Source organism: Mesoplodon densirostris, chromosome 17, assembly GCF_025265405.1.
Source record: "Mesoplodon densirostris isolate mMesDen1 chromosome 17, mMesDen1 primary haplotype, whole genome shotgun sequence".
Classification (NCBI taxonomy): Eukaryota; Metazoa; Chordata; class Mammalia; order Artiodactyla; family Ziphiidae; genus Mesoplodon; species Mesoplodon densirostris.
This window is the reverse complement of record NC_082677.1, coordinates 56,308,194-56,332,732: the sequence shown is the minus strand read 5'-3', so window position 1 is coordinate 56,332,732 and position 24,539 is coordinate 56,308,194.

Sequence of the window (24,539 nt, the reverse complement as noted above, 5' to 3'; positions counted from 1 at the left end):
GGTTTTGGTTTGTCCAAACTTGCCCATATCCATTGCCAGTAAATTTTGTTGGATTGATCTTCTGATTGTATTATTGTTTGTTTAACCATTTTTGTCTCAGTACTTTGTGGAAAAATTGATCCTATGTGTTTTTAGTTATGTTGTTATATGATTGAGCTTTTATTCTATTTAGTTGAATAAACAGAATAAATATGAGTGTACATATGTGAATGTGATTAGGATGGGAAACTTGGTATTATCAGTTGGGATGATTGCTCATTGCACAAGCTACAACAAACAGCCCTAGGCACCATGGCAAAATAGAAGTTACAGAGGACCACATATACCCTCTATTCACTTATGTTTGGGTGACCATCACAACACGAGCTTCTGCATGGAACTCTGGCAAATTTGAAATCAGGCCTAAATAAAGAGGACACAAAAAATGAAGACAATTGGAGAAAAGAGTTTTGACTATTAAGATAGATATTGCGGGCTTCCCTGGTGGCGCAGTGGTTGAGAGTCTGCCTGCCAATGCAGGGGACATGGGTTCATGCCCCGGTCCAGGAAGATCCCACATGCCGTGGAGCAGCTGGGCCCGTGAGCCATGGCCACTGAGCCTGCGCGTCCAGAGCCTGTGCTCCGCAACGGGAGAGGCCACAACAGTGAGAAGCCCGCGTATCGCAAAAAAAAAAAAAAAAAAAAAAAAAGTAGATATTGCATTTTGGTAACATTAAGTGGAAATGGGAAAATTCATCTTGATATACTTGATATAAATAGTATTATTCTCCTGAGTTGCATCAGTTCTACATATGTGTAAACACCTTTGCAGAATGTGCTACTTTTAAAATATGTTTTTATTTTCTATATCAATTATGATTATTTTAACCATAATTCTCAGTTTATTTCCCAAGAAGATTGCAAACTAAGACTTAGAATTCCAAAGAGTTGTGGATTTAAATATAGGATTTCAAAACACAGCATTTTATAAGATTCTGTTTCCTTTTGCTCTGAGTTATTTTATATTTCTTTTTAAATTTTTTTTAATTTTTTTTAATTTTTTTTTTTTTGCGGTACGCGGGCCTCTCACTGTTGTGGCCTCTCCCGCCGCGGAGCACAGGCTCCGGACACGCAGGCCCAGCAGCCATGGCTCACGGGCCCAGCCGCTCCGCGGCACGTAGGATCCTCCCAGACCGGGGCACGAACCCGCGTCCCCTGCATCGGCAGGCGGACCCCCAACCACTGCACCACCAGGGAAGCCCTCTTTTTTAATTTTTTAAATTTCCTTTTCCCTCCCCTTCTCATTTGTGTATTTCAAAACTATTTTGACTATTCCAGATACTGTTTGTCTTGGCAGAAGCTGGAAAAGCTAAGCAGCTTCACTCTTAATAGAGACCTAGATCAGCCACAGGTAGTATAAAGACAGTCCCTCAAAACTAGAGCCATGAGGACAATTTGAGAAATGAAGGAGAAATCAACATATGTGCAGATAAGCCACTGCTGGGAGAATGCTGGGACTGGGACTAAAAATGTGACTCTCTTCTTTTTGAAAACATTAATGAATACTAGCCTGCTTATGACTTATCAATATAACTTTTTTTCTGAAATCATTATACTCTTAATTTTATTCAAACAGAATTCCTTCTATTTCCTTCATTCATAAATATTTTTACCAGAGATAACTGTACTCAAAGATGACATATTTAGCTTCTAGATGTCACTCATTCTCACTAATTAACCCAAATACACCTAGCTTACATTTTTTGCTTGTTAAAACTCAATGTTTCAATGGAAACTAGCTATTAAAGTCTTTTTTCCCTCTATTTTCTCAAAAAAATAAAATAAGATCAACTTATCTTCAAAGTGGACACATTTTTACATTGTAAATAAATTTGGGAAAAAAAGCATGATTTGCAAAATACTGTCAAGTAAAATCAACATTTCCAAGTAAAAATGATCAGACCAGATACTACAGGGTCAAACCAGATACTACAAATAAGGTCACACCCAATAACTTATTTATCAGAAATTGACAGTGCTTGCTACATCAGCTAGACTTATTTTTTAATAATATAAATGGTTTCTCTTGTTCTCATGACATAGACATTAAAAAATTAAGTAGGTGGTAAGCTTCTGGTTTATTTGCAATAAAAAATAAAAATATTGTGTTAGTGTCCATTGTTTTGTGAAATAAACCACACTAAACCTGATGATTTTATGGATAAACCCAGATATGAATAGAATATGCATTCCTAGAAAAACATACATCGTTTTGTTTTAAATGTTGTTAAACTGTTGAATTTATATGTTTTTCTTAAAAGAGATAACACAGTTTTCTCATGATTCTAAACTATCTTGGTTATTATAACTCTACATTAAATGAATTAACAGTGGATAAACACAAAATTCTCACAACAACTTTGGAGAGGATCTAAAAGAAATTTGACTTTTATCTAGGTGGGGCTTGGAAGGATGCCAAGACAAGCTACATTTTGACTTCAAAGTAATTATTCATTTTTACCAACCCAATACCAGTCAGGTATCATTGGAGAAAATAATATTTTGCTGTTACTGATTTATAACCTACTTTCTATTTTCAATTTTGTGAAAAATACTTGTCCACTCTGAGGAAAGGAAGAAAAAAATGTCTTCTTCACATTGAATTCTCCTTGAATCATTGTTTGAAAACTCTTCATGACTTTTTATTAGTATTTAATTCAGAACCTGCAATGCCTTTTAACTCTTGATAAAATAAACTGGCAATTTCTTACAGTTGCTTTAAGAAAATCAAACAAGAAATGTCATGATAATGGATATAACGAACCATCCAGAAAACTACATCTTCATTTTTCAACTTATTACCAACTGAAGGTTTAATTTAGTTATATAGTACATTAATTTCATGTTTATAATTCAATGTTTTTAATAGCTATTAAGAGATAAGCTTCATTGTTCAATTCTGGAGGTAGATGGATCTATGCTTTTTGTCCTTCTCCCTTGAGACTGAGGAAGACTTTCTCAGAGAATGAGAACAGACATCTCTCAAATTTCATTGAGGAAAATAGGGTGTATTACTAAACCAAAATATAGAAAGGGAAAATTTACTTATTGCTCAATGTGATTTTTAAAAATATTCAATGGCAATGTAGATTTTATTTTATTCTATTCTATTTTTTATTTTTTAAATTAGTGTAGATATAACTTACATACCAAAATCGCACATATTTAATATATGCACCTTGATGAGTTACTACTCAATATGTTCAATGTATGTTGGGTGAAACAATTTACTGGAGACAATTTTGTTCTGTTTTATTTTAATTATGTCCTTTACTTGGCTTCATTGGTGGCTTCTAACACTTAAGGTCCTATTATAAGTATCTCCCAACAGACAATGGAAACTCCTAGACCATGACATTTACTACTGCCCCCCCCATAAAAAGGTAGATTACAATAATTATGTGAGGAAAGCATGAAAATATTTTTCCACTGCATGAGTACTAGATGACAATTCATATAGGAAAAAAATTGAGATTATATAATTTTCAAAGGTAATTTCCCCTTCCATACCCAGAAAATCAGGATATACAGAATGTTTAAGATAAAATATATTCACTCAAAAGGAATGAAGTACAATTCATAGTTAACCAGAGAGAACACTGTCCGCTTTGACTATCTAAATTGACAGCACATTTGTAATAGGCCACTGTAGTGACCCAGACACCAACCGTTCTATGGAATCTTTTGAAAAAACAGCATAGGAGTGTTGATTATAAAGTAGTATTATTAGCCTCCCTTTATCAACAAAAACCTTATTGTATCCACCAAGACTTCAGAATTTTATAAAAAGTTGGATTTATTACATAGTATAATGTGTATACCAATGTATACTTTCAGAAAATAAGAAAATAAGTACACATTTTAGTTAATAAAACAGCATAAAAAGAAAAATATATACTTAAGGTACCAGTAGCACATTGGAATAATTATTTAACAATATTACTCCAATCATATGCATTTAAGCATATCTTATACACACATTTGACATGCTCTAAATTTGTTATACTCTGTGCAAGGGGTTATAGGAAGGTGATAAAAAATAAGAGTGATTTGGAATTATAAGCTGAGAAATTTTCAAATGAAGAAAATTTGATGAGAGAATTGCATAGTGTTCAGAAGGAAGTAGAAAGTATTCCTATGTCTGGCATTAAATGGGGATTAGAAAATATGGGAAATTTTAATAAGAAGCAGTCTTAACATATACTACGATGTCTCTTTATAGCTCTATTCAATTTAAGCCAAATTAGTAATGATAATAACTTCTCAAAAGTTCATCCTCCCTTCCCACCAATGGCTAAATAGCTAAACCCTATGAAAATGCATAGCTCAGAATTTGTGCAAAATTGTGACTAAAAAACATGGCATTGTTTAATACTATTCAAGATGATTTTGTGTTTTTAAATTTCTATTTGTTACAGCTAAAAGAAGAAAGTATTTACTGTATTATGCTTCAGTGGTTTCTTAGATACAATAAAATTCAGAAATAAGGCTGTAAAAATTCAACAAGGGGGCCTTTCTGATGAATGTTCAATGATGAAACCACTATGATTTCATTTGCTGTGCTGCTGTTTTTTTAACCTCCTTTCCCTGATTTTCTGGTTATTTGGCTCCAGTTAATAGAATTTATAGAAACACAAAAGAAGACAGACGCAAGCAAAGGAAAAAGGAAATAGGAATTTCAAGTAGAAGGAATAAGAGATTACATCATGTTTGAATATAGGGCATTATTCAGACGACATAAATCCAGATTAGCTTTCCTTGCTTAAGGATCAGGCGAGGATAAGGATTAACACTTAGAACATCTGAATAAAGTTGGTTTCTTTAGAACAGCGTTTTGGTAGTTAGAAAAAAACATATTAAAGCTTCCTATAATAAAATATAGTCTTCAGTCATTTTAAATATATTAAACAATATTTAGCTTACAATTAAAATCTTTTTTTCTTTTTTTAATAAATAATTGCTTTCTTGGTCCAATAACATTTCTTTCCTGTTGCCAGCTAGTAAACAAGCAATGCATTTTCTATGTATTATTTAATCTTATCTAGCACATAAAGCTGAAGATCTGAGATTTCCTCCTCAATTTATATTAAAAGAAAAATGTTGCCAAACTGATTTATGAAGTAAAAGTTATGTCTAAATCACAGAGAAATTATAGTTGCAATCTATGCATCTATTTTTATAGAAAAGCTAAAGTCTAAATCTATAATCTCTTGATCTTTACAACTATTTTAGCTTCTGTCAATCCTGCTTAGGAATGCACACTGACCTCATTTTCTTAGTTATTATCTTAATTTCTAATGCTAAGGTGGATCACATATCCAAAATTGACCTAGTTACATTTGGCATAGAAGGTACATGATAAATATCAAAGTAAAACTACTTGATATGCCATCATGAGTCTCCTTTGTGGGTGTTCTCCATTTTATTATCATACACATTTTTAAATGAGGCGATGAAGAATTTAGAAGAGAAGGCAGGAGACAGAATTCTAGTAATGTTAACAAGATGATATAATCTATCACTACAGCATATTCTTATAAAATTTATAGTTGGATAATAGAGATAATTGGATTTCATCTTTCCGTAGAAAACGGAAAATCTTCAGTATTTCTTTCTCACCTAATCTCTGAAGTCACTGCATCAATTTCATGGTACTGATAATTATATTCTTCCATAGTCTTTTTTAGAAGTATAGTAATAATAATAATGCATCTAGTTATTGAAGCAATAAAATTATTAAGAGCTTGAACTGTGAATATGAATTGCCTGCGTTCAAATCCTGTTTTGGCAATCTCTTATTTCTATAATCTTGGACAATGTACTTAAGCTTTCTAGATAGTTATTTCATCATCTTCAAAAGAAATATAATAGAACCAACTTCGTGGGATCTGCAGATTCAATTGAGTAATATATATTAAGTTTTGCCACTCAGCAATATGCAACAGTGTTTTGTTCTAAGTCAGGTAATACTCACTCTCTCTTAATCCTACTAGTTTCTTTGAGGTAGGCACTATTTTTTTTTTTTTTTGCCACTTAAAGATGAGCAAATTAAAGCTAAAAGATGGTGGGTAATTTTTCCAAGGACATAGAAAGTAAAATCTAGAAATGAAGCTTTGTGCTTATGATTTAAACTCATCTTTATACACTTTAACACTTCCTCCTTTCACACTGTCAGATCAGAAGTGAAAACTTCTATTCTTTGTGTCAAGGACACTATTATTTGTCTAACATTTAGAAAGTATATGACAAGTCTTTGAGTAACTAACTAAATATTGGGAAATTTCAAAGAGTAGTCATTTATATAATCATGTTAAAGTGTTTAGAGAGAAATTTAAAGTGCTTAAAGAAAATAAAACAACCTGTAGAGGCCAAAATAGTTAAGACAAAATGTCAAAGAGAAATTGTCACACTTTTCATTTATTAAAAAAAATTAGTGTGTGATAATTATTTAATCGGAGGAAAAAGTAAGTGAATTTTAAAGAAGTAAAAGAAAAAAGTGAAGTGAAATAAAGAGGAAAACTACTCTAATCAAGTTTACTTAACCTTTATTAAAGAAAATGATTGAATGAATAGGATATTCTCCACATAATATAAGGCAAACAAAGAAGAGCAATAAAGAAAACAAACAGAAAGTTACAGGATTCAAATAATTTTCTCTGAGTCTCAATTTCCTCCATATGAAATGTGCATGATAAAATAACCTTTACATAAAATTCTTTGAAAAGCATCACTTGCTATTCAAATAAAATATTTTACTTTTCCTGTTACTTTTTACTTCTACTTCATACAATATTCAATTCCCAGTCTTTCGTTGAATATATAAGCTAAAAGCAAGGTGTACTATTATAATGTCATTTTAATATTCCATAAAAATAAGATACCATATAAAACATAAATCATATATTAAGAGGTTCTTCTGCTTATTGAGTCTGAATACTTTCAATATACCAAACAAATTCACCTCATTTGGTATCACTATTTCGTTCCCCTTACTCCTCAGTAAGATTTCACTATAAAACTTTTTGAGTTTAGACTTCATTGTCTACACTATAAAGGTCTTTATAAATGTTCAGAAAAACAGTCTGTTTGATGGCTGGTGCAGGACATTTAGCTCTTCCACCATCAGTAAATGCAACACTGTTGGAGCAGTATGGGGTATTTTCAGCTCCTCCTTTCTGGGAAACCATCCAAGGCACACATGCAGAAAGAGTCACCTTGAGATGAGACTTTTTTTTTTTTTTCTAGCTACAATCACTGTATTTTCAACACTGCTTTACCATAAAATCTCCTTCCACCTCATGTTCACACTGGGTCTTCCAAGGACCACATGTTTCAGAAAATCTCCTAACCACTGCTTCTTTCTGTATTTTTATATTATTTAAAAAATTTTTTTTCTGACCCATTAAAATAAAAAGATTGAAAACTGAGAGGTATGTCAGTGGTAGTAGTAGATTATAAATAAATACAGATATAAATAAGAGAAATTAAGAAAAATTGTGGGTTTAAGTTATTTCAACATTTTTTCATGGTAAATATAATTGTCAAATATTTGGAGCATCGGCATATGTAATATTTCATGATTCACTATATTAACTTCATAGTCACTTTGGTAGAAGATAAAATAATAGTAAAGAGATGGAAAAAATAATTCTCTCACTCTTTTGGTTATGTATTGATGCACAACAAACTACTATACAACTCAGTGACTTAAAACAACCACTACAATAATTTATCTTGCTAACACACCTGATAACAAAATAAAGCACTAAAATAATCTCTTCATTAAGTAATCTAATAGCAAGTCATGTTTGATATGTAATATCATGTTTGTGGAGTTCTTTAAATAGTTTCATAGGAAAGGGTCCTAACACCATGATTTGAGTCAGTTTTTTTGATAACAGGACCTAATTTTTTTCCCTTTTGAAGAAGCACAATGTTTAGTATACAAATAAGTATATATTTATTCTAAATAGTATTTTATTTCTGAAGACACTACTTGGATTATTTTTTTCATAATCCGTTAATCACTTCATTTTTGGAAAATATTTTTTCTATTAACATTATCTAATACTATGGTCTAAATCATCTGGCTGATGGCAAAATACGTCACAATACAATATTTCTGTGTTGTTAAGGCCTTTTTCATCTCCAACTTTTATTTTAGAACTTTTGAATACTACAATTAACTACCACATCTTTGTTAAGTTTTTTAGAGAAGATATAACCTTTGATAGATTTAGTATAATTGATATTTTAACAAATGTAATGTCACCAGATTTGACTCTAGACTTAAGCAAGGCTGTGATTTTTTGTCTTCCTTCCAGGCCTAGTCCTTTTCAGTAGTTTCATCATTGTTTGACACTTTCTTCTTCTGAGGTATCAGTGTCCTTAGTGCATATCCATTTCCTTTTTAGTTAGTCACAATCTTTTATTTAGCATTAATAAACACTGATAGAGCAATTCACACTGATTTGTAAATAGGTATAGTGTTTAACATGCTCCCTACCATCTATTTAAGTAATCTACTCCATACATCAGCCATATAAAATATTACCTAATATTAAATCTATATTTCGTGTTAAAATGATGAGAGCACACTAATTTTTTTTCAGTTACAATCATTAATTTTCACTTTTGCAGTTTTCTTTTAATTGTGCAGTACCTGATTTTTTTTCACAATAGTTTTGTATACCATTTAATGTTTTTGTGGGGCTCTTAAAAATCTATCTATATTAAATGACAGTTTAATGATGCTTTAAGCATCATGTAGGAATATATTTTCGATGGGAAAGTCATTATTCTGTGAACTCAGAAATTATACACACATTGTGGTTTATAACAAATAAACCTTCAGCCATAGCTTAAACCACTTACTCTAAATAAGCTAGATTTATCTGATATTAAATAGATGATTTTACCTATTTGTCACACAAAATCTAGTTAATCAATGTAAATGTGGAATTTCTTAGTATTACAATAGATATTTGTCTTTAGAAGTATCAGTAGCAGTTTTGATAAAAAAATATTGTGTTACTGCGTTGATTTTGATAATTGATAGTTTGGAGAGAGGTAGTAAGTGGCACATTCACAAGCAACTTTTAATAATACTCCAGAATTTCCTAAACTGTTGAATAAATATGAAAAATAGATTAAAGTTTGAAATATATTAATACTAATTAGCTTAAAAGACTTAAGTAAAGTCTTAGATGGTTAAATAACTTCAAAATAGTTGGGAAAAAATGTTACTTATAGTGATTAACTGATATGTGTGTGACTCAAAACTTTGTTTTCCATGTTTAACAAGTTTTTAGTTTATCTTTGACTGACTCAGAGAGAGCATTCAAACTAACAAACAAAAGAAAATAAAAATGGACTATATTTTAGTCTTAAATATCAGACCTGTGTCTAGTCCTGTGACTAATATAGTAGTGTTGATGTCAAAAAATTTTTTTTCTAATATACTCGTTTTTATTTAATGACCCAGGTTCTGAAAAGTTGATGATACTCCATGTTATTTAATATTCAACTAAAAATTGTTTCTTAAGTTCATAATCAATAAAACCAAAGGAAATATTTGAAAAACCAGGAAATGTTTGAGTGAATATATACAAATACTTTTTAATAATTCTAAGAAAATAACACCACATATTACATTTGGAATATGAAGAGGATTTTATGAAACCTCTGTACAAAATAATGAAACATCAAGACAATGTAGAATATTGTCTAAAGCCAAGACTTCTCTACATCCTTTGTATTATACATTTAGACTCAATGTCCTTTACATTCTTTAGAATTCACCTAATCATATTTGAAGATGCTTTTGTTGAATAAAATAGAAACTGTGTAAACTCTGGTTAAAATTATACCTGTTTCAAATATATATTAGCCCTAATTTCACTCTGGTAATCATATGCATTTAGAAAATTCTGAATTTATTCTACTTTGAAAAGTATTACTAATACCTCTTTAGAGGGAGGGTGTTATAGACTGAATTGTGTCCCCCTAAAATTTATATGTTGAAGCTCTAATGTCCAATGTGCCTGTATTTGGAGACAGAATCTTTAAGGAGGTAATTAAGGTTAAATGAGGTCATAAGTGAGAAGCCATAATCTAATAGGACCAATGTCCTTGCAAGAAAAGGAAGACACACCAAGGGCACACTCACACAGAGGAAAATGACATGTGAGAACACAGTGAGAAGGTGATGTCTCTGCAAGCTAGTGAGATTCCTCACCAATGTCATTACTTTCATCTTGGGCTTCCATACTCCAGGACTGTGAGAAAATAAGTTTTTGTTGTCTAAGTTTTTGTTGTAATTTGATGTTTAAAATGTTTCATGAGTATTCATTGCTTTAAAAGAAGCCTATCTTTGTAAACATATTTTTGTGTACGTCCATGTTTATGGAATCTGGTAGAGCTATAAACGAAGTAGTTATTTTTTCTTTTAGAAAATTTTATATTGCTTCCAAGCCTTTATTCATATAACAAAATGATTTGCTGTGTTCCATGTTAGAGTGCCTAATAACTATATGCATTTTCTGCTTTTGACAGAAATGTGTCTTTCTCTGGAAGACAATTATTTTATGGGTTGTTTTCTAAAATACATTGTTATTTTTTCCCTTCCTTTTGGTTTTAACCTAATTTATTTATCTATTTATTTCTTTATGTAAGAATCAACTGTAACTCTAGTTTTAGGAGAACAAACATATACAATGCTCATTTTTTACATGTACATTTTATATATTTTATATTTTTAAAATTGAAAAACGCTCTGATCAAAGGCATTAGTTTTATACGTAACCAAAAACAGATTATTTCAGGTGACACTGATAGAGAATATAAGCATATGAAAACTGCTCATGAACTCAGGATCAAGCCTATCTCATTCTTTCAGGATTAAGCTCTAAATTATAAATAGCTACTAAGTTATCTGAGCAGGCCTAGAAGAAGATACTCAGAGCCCTACACAGTGAAAAATTATATTACTCCACTAACTCTCCAACTGTAGTTGAAAATACTACAAAATGATAAAATAGGCATACAAAATAATAAAAAAGTATCAGTACTCATTATGATTAATAGTCCATTGCTTTATATTTCATTATGATGACCTAAGCATATGCTTAATTAGTTTATTGATAATTCAAGCTCTGTCTGAAAGCCACCAGAAGAAAATATGCAGCAAATGCAGTATACAAGAAATGTTTTCTACTTAAATTTTTTCTCTTGGCCAGCCCTTAAAATTGATATATTTCTCTTCAAAACCAGTCTCCAACAAGTTTACTGAGCTTCACGTTCCTTTACACCATAAAGTTTCACTTTATAAATATTAATTTGGTTAATCTTCATCGCAGTAATGTAACTGTATTTAGCCTACTTGCATTTATAAAATTGTGATTTTTTTTCTTTTTTAATTAGTATATTTATAATTTCATTAACCATGATAATTAAGAGGTCATAGAGACCATATTTGTTGTTACAAATCTGAAAAGATTCAGGAAAGGACAGTATTTCTGGGATTGTCACAGTAAGAACCTCCAAAAATCTTGTCCATAAAAGCAGTAAAAACACTAGCAAATATTGTCAAAACCAATTCATCCAGAATTTTGGGAATTAACCAAATGCTTACAACAATCTGAGGCACATTCATTCAATAAACGCCTGATTCTTAAAAATAATAGCAATGTCAGTAATTCTCAGTAGTTGCAGCAAGCTTTGTGATACTTTAGCTTGCTCTCTTTCGACCCACTTTCACCCTACGTTCCTTGGTATCCTTGAAAACCAGCAACCTAAGACCACTGGAGAAGCCAAAATGGGTTTGGAACTTTTACTGAATTTTCCAAATAATGTGTTTTTTGTTTTTTTTCTGCTTGCCTAGAGGCTCTCAGGAGTACCCCAATTAACAGTTTGTTCTTTATTAAATCTGACTCAGTCTGCTCAGTGGGTAAAGCCCTGTTTGCAGGCCCTTTTTATAAAATAATAAGAAGCTATTGTTAAGCATTGAAGCTGTGTGAGGCAGTGTTACCAGTTGTGGTGCTCAAGAGGCTAGACAAAAAAATAAAATAAAGGAAAATCTGGAGAATGATATGTCCACGTGGAGATTTGAAAAGCTCTGAAATATTCCTGGGAACATAGAAGATCAGAAGCATGTGGTGAGTTGTGTGCACATCCAGAAAGACTTGAGGAGGCCCTATTTTCATATTTCTGACACACCTTGAGGCTCTGTACAAGCAGAAAGTGAAGGAATAAAGCAGATTTGGAAACTGGCAGAGCACTGATGTTTATCCCAACATACACCCAGAGCCTCCTGGCAAAGGGTGGGAGACTTTTTGATTCAAAGCATTCAAGAAAATCTCTGACCAATCATTAGCTGAGTTAGAGACTACAAGCCACACATGACAAAGAATACAGGCTTTACAGAATTAGTCCTGAAAAGTCACTAACTAAGCAAAGAGCAACAGCTGCAACAATAATAACAACAACAGAAGTAATAACAAATGGCAAGCCCTGAGGGGGATCTGATTCCCAAAGTGGTCTAATTCTAATTTTACAAGGGAAAAGAATAATTTTACAACAGTAAATGAGGTAATCCAGATTTAATGAACAAATTCCTAGAGGGACAAAAACTACTGAAACTGACTCAAGAAGTAATATACAACTTGGATAGACTTGTAACTAGTGAAGAAGATGAAAGAATAATTAAAACTTCCTAAAAGAAAATTCCAGGGTTATATGGCATCATTGGTAAACTCTACAAGATGATTTAAAAAGAAAAACTGCCAATCCTTTACAAAATTTTTCCAAAAAACAGAACAGGAGAGAATATTTTCTAACTCATCCTATAAGGCCAGCATTACCTTGACACCAAAGCCAGGTAATGACATGACAAGAAAACTTCAGAAAAAATATCACTTATGAATAGATGAAAAAAAATCAGTTCTTAATAAATTACCAGCAAAGCAAATTCAGCAACATATGAAAACAATTATATACCATGACCAATCTGTACCTATCCTAGGAATGAAAGATTAATTTAACACATGAAAATTAATGTAATATACCATATCAATTGAATAAAAGCAACCACATGATCATTCCAATGTGTGCAGGAAAAGCATCTGACAATATCAAACGTATTATTATGAAAATAATTCAACAAACTAGGAATACAAGGGACTTTCATTAACCTGATAACAGTTATCTACTCAAAATCCACAGTTAACATCTACTTAATGGCGATGAACTGAAAACTTTCCCCTTAATATCAGGAACAATCCAAGAATTATCTATTCTTGCCACTTCTACTCAACGTTGTACTTAAGGTACTAGCTAGAGCAATTGGGAAATATGAAGGGAGAAAAGCCATGTAAATTAGAAAGGAAGAAGTGAATCTCTCTCTAATTCTAGATGACATAATCATGTACATAGAAAACTGGAAGGAATCCACTGGAAAATTTTTAGAATTAGCAAACAAGTTCACCACATCAGTCACAAGGTCAATATATAAATATCAATGTTCTCTGTATATTGGTAATAAATATGTTGAAAACAAAATTAAGAAAACATTTCTATTTATAATAACATCAAACATGTTAAAATGCTAGGAATAAATTTAACAAGATATATGACTTATGCACTGAAAAGTTCAAATCACTGTTGTAAGAAATTACAAAACTAAACAAATAGAAAGAGGCCATGTTCATGGATCAAAAGACTTAGTATTGCCAAGGGTGCAGTATTTCCCAAATAAATTTACAGAATCAACACAACTCCTTTCAAAAACCCAGTAGCTGATTTTGCAGAAATTGGCAAGCTAATCCTAAAATTTATATGTAAATGCAAGGGACCTAGAATTGCCAAACAATCTTGAAAAAACAAAAACACAATTTTGGATGACATACTTTGTTATTTCAAAACATACTACAAAGCTACAGTGATCAAGAAGAGTGTAGTATTGGCATACAAATAGACATATAGATCAGTGGAATAGAACTAAGAGTTCAAAAATAAAACTTTACATTTATGATCAATTGATTTTATCAGAGATGCCAAGACAACTCACTGGGGAAAGTAAATCTTTTCAAAAAATGTGCTGGGACAATGTGATATCCACAATCAAAAGAATGAAATTGGATTTCTGCCTAATACCATATGCCAAAATTATCTTAAAAGGGAATAAAGACTTTAATGTAAGAGCTAAAATTTTAAAACTCTTAGAAGAAAACTTACAAATAAATTTTCATGATCTTAGGTTTTATGATGTTTTCTTAGATAGGACATCAAAAGTGAAAAAATATATATAATAGATCAATTAGACTAACAAAAGTAAACTATTTTGTATTTTAAAGGACACCATCAAAAAAGTGAAAGGACAAACCACAGAATGGGAGGAAGTATTTGTAAGTCCTATGTCTGATAAGGGAGTTGTATACAGACTACACAAAGAACTCTTGCATCTCAACAATAAACAAAAAAAAATTAAAAATGATACAAGTATTTGAACACTCATACACTACTGGTGAAAATGTAAATTGATGCAGTCACTTTAGAAAACAGTTTGGCAATTCATTAATAAGTTAAATATTGTGTTACCATATGACCCAGCACTTCCAATATGAAGTATATACCCAAGATAACTGAAAGTATATATCTACACAAAAGCTTACACACGAATATTTATGGCAGCCTTATTCATAATACCCCCAAAGTGGCCAAAACCCAAATGTTTATCAATTAGTGAACAGATAAACAAAATGTGATATACCCTTACAAGAGAATATTATTCAGCAATTAAACGTGGAATAAAGTGCTAATGAATTCTGGAATTATGTATGAACTTTGAAATGTTGCAATAAATGAAAGAATCAAGTCACTGAAATACATACTGTATGATTCTATTTATATGAAATTTCCAGAATAAGCAAATACATAGAGACAGAAAGCAGATTCATGGTTACTGAGGTCTACAGATAGGAATTGAAAGTGACTACTAAAGGGTACAGGCTTTTTTTTGAGTGATGAAAACATTCTAAAATTGGATGGTGAGGATGGCTACCCAACTATGCTAATATAATACAAACCACTGAATTGTACACTTTATATAAATGTACACTTTATACAAATGTATATATATATATATATATATATATATATAAAATCAGACATATTTTTATCATAAAATGGCAAGTTAATGAAGAAAGAGAGGAGAAGTTCACTTATCTGAGGACATTTATTTTTAACTCACTTTTCCTGGTGTTGGTAAATGAGCTACTCCTACTGTTAGAGTTTCCCAACACACTCCAATAGCCATTCAGTATCTTTTCTTCTGGTGACACCATCTCTAAAAGGCAGTTTGTTTACATTACCTGGGAGCTAGTGTCCTATTTTAGTCCACTTGTATGTGCTTCTGTGACAAAAATCAAGTGCCAATTCACTCTTTATTCTCAAAGAGTGCTAAATGTATACTGTGTTCAAATGGAGCAACGTGCCCTAATATCAGGCTGCATAGTGTTCCCAAACTGAAATTTTTAATGAGATTGAGGATGCTAGCCAAAATTACAAAATGCATCAGAAAACTCATGCCACTCCAAATAAGAGTGAGAAACATAACAAGCAACAGCTTTTCACACTATGGAATCTAGATGCAGAATGGAAACTATAAAATGAGTATTAAAAATAATTTAAGGCTTGATGAGGCAACAAATATATTACAACTTAATAACCTTTTTAAAAATACTCACTTTTCCAAAAACCAATGAAACAGTTATGAAAAGAGACATTTTTCCCAACCACAAGGCAATTCCCAAATTTGCAACAAAAATAATTATATTACTAAACATCATTTTCCTAATCTTAAATATATTATTTAGAAATTAAAACCATTGGGGCTTCCGTGGTGGCACAGCGGTTAAGAACCTTCCTGCCAATTCAAGGGACATGGGTTCAATCCCTGGTCTGGGAAGATCCCACATGTCGTGGAGCAACTAAGCCCATGTGCTGCAACTACTGAGCCCACGTGCTGCAACTACTGAAGCCCACATGCCTAGAGACTGTGCTCCAGAACAAGAGAAGCCACCGCAATGAGAAGACTGCGCATCACAATGAAGAGTAGCCCCTGCTCCCCGCAACTAGAGAAAGACCACGCATAGCAACAAAGACCTAACACAGACAAAAATAAATAAATAAATTTATATTAAAAAAGAAATTAAAACCATAAAATGCCTATCAAAATAAGTTTAAAATAAAATTAAAGTTCTAAATAATTTTGATTATGAGAGGAAGTCAAAAGATATATCCATTAATTTATATTATGTTCCATTTCTTTCTTTTTTTTTTTTTTTTTTTGTGGTACGAGGGCCTCTCACTGTTGTGGCCTCTCCCGCTGCGGAGCACAGGCTCCGGACGCGCAGGCTCAGCGGCCATGGCTCACGGGCCCAGCCGCTCCGCGGCATGTGGGATCTTCCCAGACCGGGGCATGAACCCGCGTCCCCTGCATCGGCAGGCGGACTCTCAACCACTGCGCCACCCGTGAAGCCCATAATGTTCCATTTCTTGCAGGCTCATTAACTGCAAAGTACTGTTAAAATTCTTTTAAATTCATTATAATATTTGATCTCCATTTGATCCTCATAACCCTGTGAGCTACATTAGAATTATATATCAATACAAAATAATAGAAAAATAAAACAGTTGAAGGCAGCATGAATAAAAGTAACCCTGAATGTTTAATAAGAATGTAGCTAGTTTAATTAGAGTTAAGTAAAAATCAAGTATCATGTTTAGTGACTGGACTGAGATGGAACACACATGCACATTGTTCCCATTACTGAGTGCCAGTGTGTGTCTGGCACTAATTCTTCCACATTAATTAACACATTTGGTGCTCATAACCCTGTAAGCTACCTTAGGATATTTTTGGCTGCTGGCAATAGGAAAAAGGAAAAGAAAAACAAACAAACCTCAAACTGGCTTAAACAAGAAGAAAATTGATTTCCTCACAAACCTGAAAGTCCAGATATTTCAGAGTTGGCTTAATCCAGGCTCTCAGCTCTATTTACAGATGAATGTATTTTGTCCTTTTCCATATGTCAGCTGGCTATAAAAATGTTTAAAGGTAAACCCAGCATCACATCTCCTAAAAGCAACAGGAGGAAAGACAGATTTGGTGGAGAGCTTTCCAAGAAGTTCCAGGAGGTTCTTTCTTACTCTGGAATATTCAACAATCTTCTCAGCTTGATTTCTCCATTTAAACTGTATTAGATGCTCCATTTTCAACTAATGCTAACAAGGGAAATCATCAGATTACCCCTAAACCAATAAACTGTATCTCCTTGGGGGTGGGAATGAGCAAGTTGCCCTTATTGACCATGGTCTCTGAAGACTAAACCTGAAGTTTGGTTAGAAAAGTGGTAAGAGTGACTGGATCCTATGTAGGCATTCAAAACTGCCCTCTATAGATATATATTGTTATTATCACATCTCATAAATGAGGCTGACTATCATGTTTAAGGTCACACCCTTTAGTGATGGCACTGAATTTCAAAACCCAGTCTGTTCACACTAAAACCTTCTTCACCACATAAATGCATAGTACTGTCTAACTACCAGTCTTTCCCCACAGAAGGTTAATGAAGCCTTACTTCATCTGAGAGCTATTGTTGAGATTTTATTCTACATAATTTCTTTTTTTGTTTCCTGTCTACCACTGGGATTCACGGTGACTCTGTAGTTATCGGTAAACACTGTATCTCAAACAGAAATTTAGAATTCTTGATATGAAAAGTTTGTGTTAAGGCTGCTCTTCTGAGACCATGGCAAATCCTCAACTTTTCTTTTATCTCCCTTGTTCCCAGTGTAATAATATGTCATGTTCAGCTCCACCTGGGATTTCTTTTGTTCCATTTCTTTAGCAATTTCTATCAAGTTTCTCTGTGATATTTTTATTACTTTCATTAGTAAAGCAAACAGATATCTCCTGGTCATGGAGAGTAGAGCCCTCAAAGGAACATTGTTGCAGTGTGAATGTTTGTGTCTCCCCAAATTCTTCTGTTGAAATCCTAAGGTCAAATGAGACAGTATTAGAAGGTAGGGCTTTTGGGAGGTGATTAGGTCATAACAGTAGAGCTTCCATGGAGAAGATTAATGCCCTTATAAGAGGCTCCAAGAGAGCTCTTTTGCCCCTTCTGCCATGTGAGGATACAACAAAAAGTCCTTGACCACAAAGAGGGCCTTCACCCAACCAATGCTGGCACCCTGATCTCAGAATTCTAGTCTCCAGAGCTGTGATGAGTAAATTTCTGTTGTTTATAAGCTACCCAGTCTGTGGTATTTTGTTATAGCAGTCCTAGTGGACTAAGACATATTAACAGAATCATGGTCTCATGGGTGATACTATTACTCCTTAAAAGGAACCCTGTTCATCCCCTTGGTATAGAGTAACAGACTTGTTGGACAATCATGGTATAAAGTAACAAACTTGTTGGACAATCATTCCCCTATATGTATCTATTCATCTTTTTAATTTTTTTTGACAGTAAACATTTTTAATACTTTCTTGGAATAACAGCCTCTCCTTTAGTATATGGAATCCAGATCTAAGAGCTGGTTCACATTTAGAAATTAGACAGCAAATTGCCACTTTTTCTTCTCTCAGCCTTTTCATCATTCATCATGGATTTTGTTTTAATTGTGTAAATTAAGCAACACCCTGTTGGCATCCCACATCTCTGTCCTATCTCTTGGTTTGGGGCACTTCAGACCCCTTCCAGATATCAGGGCAACCTTGCTGCCCATTATGATAATTACACACACTTTTATTCTGATTTTTAAATGCTACTTGGCCTCTATGTTTTGTAATCCCCTTAACTCCAATACTACCAAGATAACCATCACTCCATACCTACAAAAGACAGTCACCTCTGAACTTCTCAAAGATGCTGCATTGGTACATTCCATACTTTTTTGGGTAAATGTAACCTTCCCAAAAAATATAGTTAGTAAGTTGATTTTCTGAATGTATATAATCCTAACATGCCCAGTTTTCCAAGGCTTATGATCTCTTTCTCCAATATGTTTCATTTAAATTCTGGCCTGTCTACTTTACTTTGAGTGGGCCATGACTTTTTTCAGTCTTTCAAAAGCCACTCAAGTTTAATACTGTCTCCCAGGACCTTGCCAGGGTTTTAAATCATGTATCAATGGAGAATGGTCCCATATGTATAAACTCTCTTATTCAACTTTGTGACCTGTCCTCCTTGATCCAGAATCCTTAATATCCAGTCGATATACATTCCCTTGGCTCTCTGCAAGTTCGTTTGTTTCATAAGTCACACAGCTCCTTTGGCATGTAGTTACTTCCCCTTTTACAAGAGTGAGCTCTTCCAAAGCTTGATTATGCTGTGATATAATCTATTGACCAGGAGGACTGACAAAGCAGACCCTGAGGAGGCCGAATGCTTTCCTGTCAAGTGAAGACTTCTGCATTGTTTTCAAGCATGAGAGGAGAGGTGCTTTCTAAATTCTAACAGAAAGGAGTAGACACTTCTGCAGATCCAGAGGGTTTAGGGGAGTATCAGGATTCAGGTTTCCCAAATGTGTCAACTCAAATGCCCCATCCCAAATCTCAGGGTCCTACTCCTTCTGAAGCATGGCACTGATCTTGGTATACACACTTGCTGGAGTTAAAACATCAGTCTTTTCTAGAGCTCTGCTAACCTTATAATTAAGTCATGGGACTGATGCTCAGCTGTTTCTACCCTCTGGTTTCAGGAAATGACTATATTCTCATGGAGGCTTTCCCTATTGCCTTTAGTTTGTGATTAATCATCATTAGACTTTTATACTTTTTCTCATAAAAATTTTAACAGTTGAACCAGAACAGCATGCTAGAAGCTGTGAGTACATGAACTGACATTGCATGGTTCACTTTGCCACCTAGGTAACTGGTTAATCAGTTGCAAACTGCATTTTAGAGTCAGCTTCCTAGGATGATTCCTGGTACCAACTTTCATAGGTCAGTGCCCTCAGGAGACATACTATGGGAAAGATAGTTACATGCAGGAGGTTTACTGAGGGAATATTCTCAGATCCTATACCTATGAGGGTTATCCTGTGTTGAAGCAAAAGGACTGGGCTTTTATTATTAGACACAGACTGTCCACAAGGGAAATTCACATGCAAGCTCTCAGCAACCAACACTCCAAGAAGCTGGGAAGATAAGGGGACATCTGGGCAGCCTACCACTAGGCTTCCTTCTGCATATGAAGGTATTTTTAATATGTTAGCAGGAATTAAATAAAATCCCTTAGACTTCTCATTTCTAAGCCAAATATCCAAGTCTTTATTAACTACATTATAAAAAGTTTCAGAGCAGAAGCCATTTTATATTTCTGTTTACTTATCACAAAGTTTTGAACATGATATGCTCCAAAAATCTATTTTATTATGTTAAATAATTCACAAATAGTATAACTCTTCACTCAGATGTTCTCCCTTACATTCTTATTCATAAAATTCTTAACCACTTCTCCATTTGCTTACAAATATCACTGTCTGCTTAGTCTTTCCTAATTGACTTGTGGTCGTCTATTATTTGTTTGATACTTCATGTTTCTCTTGTGACCATTATTTTATTGTCTTCTTATCAGTTCAAGTTATTATCTTTATTTATGTCTATACTTGAGATGCAAAATACTTTATAGCTTGTGTAAAAGTTACATTTACTATTAAAAATATAGGCGATGCAGTAAACAACAAAAAATAAGCCCCTAGATCTCTCTAATCATAATTAACAATTATCTACTCAGAATTTACTCAGTCACAAATATTAATGAACATAAAATTAGGATGAATATTTTTAATTATATAACTTATTAAAGGCTTTATATTGAGGAAACAAATTACACAAAATTAAGTTCAAAATCTTATACAGTTAAGAGAAATTTTATGTAGGTATACTCCCATGTAACCATGGCCAAAGATGAATATACAAAGCAAGAAATACTTTTTGATGAAATGTAATTTAGGGCAAATATTACTTAAGCTCAATGAAAAAAGATTCATAGGATGATATTAGTGAAAGTTTTACTAAATTTTTAAAAATGCATTTTAAAAATTAGAAACATTTTTTAAAAGCTCACTCTCAGGTTAAGAGTAGAGATAACAACAACATTAGGATTAGAGTCATTATATTTTATAAATAATGTTCCAGCTTCAAATATAAACATGATATAAAAGATGAGGTCTTTAATACTCTCATTTCTTCCTAATTCCGCTAAGTCCCCTCTTCTCACTTTCAATATTTTTAATTATATTATATATTATTATACTACAAGATTTTATAACATTTATGTCTGTACCATTAGCACAATGCCCACAATTGTCCAATAATATTTATTTACATTAATGGCATTGCCTTATAACCTATCATCTTACAAAGACTTTTTTCAAGAAGTGCTTATGAGTGATGCATCCCTATATTTAATCATGTTTCCTTATGTTTGTCCCTAGACATATTGCCTGATATTCTAGACGGTTTATATTATATTTTTGAATAATCAGTTCTTTTCTTTAGCACTTCATAAGCATTGCTCTGTGGTTTCTGGCACTCAAGTTACTTTTAAGAAATGTGTTGCCAGTCAATTTCCCTTCTTCTCAAGCTATTTGCATGATATTCCCTGGATGCCTGAACAGTATTTTCTTCATTCTTGAATTCCAATAATTTAGCTATGAACGGCATGTTGCTGAATATTCCATATCACATACACTTTATATGATACTTATGGTTAATCTGATATAGGGTTCTCATACTTCTTCCCTCATCTTTTCATCTCATCTCTTATTATTATTATTATCATTATTATTATTGTCACTGTTATTATCTTATACAAACACACATACAATCTTTAGGATTATTACAAACTTCATTTCAAGATCATGTTCTTATATTGTAACTTGGAAAATTATTTCTTTTCTATTTATCAGTTATCTAATTCACATATACCAGTTATTCTTGTTCTTGACCATATTTTTTCTTCACATGTAGTATCATCTTTCTGATATTATTTAGCATTTGAATGTGTATTTACTGCCTCTTTTGCATTAAAAAGATCTGTAAAAACTTAATTGAATATAATCAGTGTTTATTTTAGGTCATAATTTTGTGAGTTGGCTGCTGGTTGATCTGGGTTAAGTAATCTTATCCTGCTTCTGAGACTAGTGGGACATGAAGCATGTTCTTCTCTTCTCTTGGTGATAGCAAGAAGCCCAAGAGGGTAAGTGGAAACATACAAGGCTCCTTAAACATGCAAAGTAAGTGAAAACATGCTTAAAACTGTGTAGGAATCAAGGAGTAGGAAAACGATCTTTGCCTTTTTTGTGGGAGGAACTGCAAATTAAAGAGTGAATACAGGACAAAGGGATCAGACTTACGGTTTTCTTATACTATTTTTCTGTCATGAATTCAAATTCTATTTCTTTCTGACTTCTACTGACTCAACATTAATAATGCTATTTTCCTCTATATCACATCTTTTCATTTAATTTTTTTTTATCTTTGAGCTCTTATATGGATGAGTTCATGTCCTTAAGTTGTTTCCATTTTGAAACACACATGGGTGTTTTCGAATAATTTGCTTATTCCTTGCATTTTGCTGGGGGCGGGTGGGTGGGGAAGAGGCTTTATGTAATGCTGTGTGCAAGACTATAACCTCTAACAATGTCCAAACTATCTTCAAATGATCTCTACTAGTATTCCTCCCATTTTCTTAGAATCTGTATCCTAATCCCAAAGGAACATTCTTAGTCTTTGTATCCACACATTCAAAACTCATGTCACGAAATAAGTAAGCATTCATAGAAGTGCAGACAAAATATGGCTATAATTATTCATGAACAGATTTATTTTGCTAAGAACAGCAATACATTATTGATGCCTTATTACTCAAGTGCAGTTATATATTTCCTCCTTTACACACAAGCCAAAGGAAATTGATTAGAATCCTATGAGTTACATATAGAGGATACCTTCCTATGTTTAAAATGTATTTTACATATTGTGTTTGTGTACATATACATATGTATACGTGTGTGTGTGTACGTGGTATCTCAGGCACAAATAATATATTTGTTTACAATTTGCTGGATTTTAATAGCAATGCAAAAAAAAAATGATCAAACTCTATGCAGGGGTCAGCAGTAACCTACTGATCTATTTTGAATTTAGTGTTTGAAGTATTATTGTCATTTGTGTACACATACTTCCAAACAAGTTGAATGCTCTTGATTAGATTACAGATCTTTAAAACTTTCCAACAGTTTATATCTGTTTGAATAGAATTCAGTATTAGTAACATATTCAAATATTGAATGAGACAGATATTGCAATAGTTTTATTTTTTCAAAATTATATATTGACGTCTTATTCATTTACTTAAAAAATCATGCCATAATAGAAAAATTCTAAATTTTATGGTCATGCCTATGCTCCTAAATAATTGAGTCAGAAAATAAAGGACTGGTATGCATCTTGTGGGTAGACACAAAAAAATCTGCTATACCACAAATATTCACACCTATAACCAAAAAGAAATAGACACTTTGCTGGAAGTTCAGAGTGCGAGCTTTCAGTGTCACAGTGTATTATGTTATCATGCCACTTTGAATTCTGTTTTACTTTTAGAGGATCTCACAGAATAAAATATATATGTGTGATATGAGGAATATAAAGTAAAATTCTTTTAGCTTCTGTTTATTGAATTCTTATGGGAAAATCAAATAAATAATTTATTTACTAATTTACTCTTTATGCATAAACAGTAACAATGGATGGACTGCCATGCTCCTAGCTAAGACCGACACTTTTCCCTGCTTTTAAGTTTCATCCCCTCACACATACTCAATGACATTGCTACATTGAATCTCCCTCTCCTCTTCTACCAATTCTCTTTTGTATTATTCACACTATCACAAAGATAAACTACTTCTTCCATCTTAAAAAATACCTGATTTAATCCTATTTTCCTCTCTAGCTTCTGCTCCATTTACCTCCTCTTTACAGAAAAACTTCTTGAAAGCGTAGAATATAACTGCTGACTTCATATTGGTCCCTTCCACTATTTTTTGTACACAAACTCTACTAAAATTCCTCTTTCCAAAGTCACCAATGAATTTCACATTGGTGATTTCAATGATCAAATTGCAGCAATATTACTTTAGCTATTTAGGAGCATTTCATACAGTATTACTGTATTTTTCTTGAAGTACTTCTTTCACCTGAATTCTTGGACACCACTCTCAGCCTTAAATGTGGTAGTGACCCTGGACTATTTGACATTATTTTTTATTATCTAGTCTCACTGTCTACACTATCTCATGTAGTCTGATGATTTAAATATCATATAAATGCTAGTTCCTGGATTTGCATCTTCAATCTAGTTCTCTCTAGACCTCCAGGTCTAAATATCCTATGCTTACTTGACTTTTCCATTTGTGTATATGAT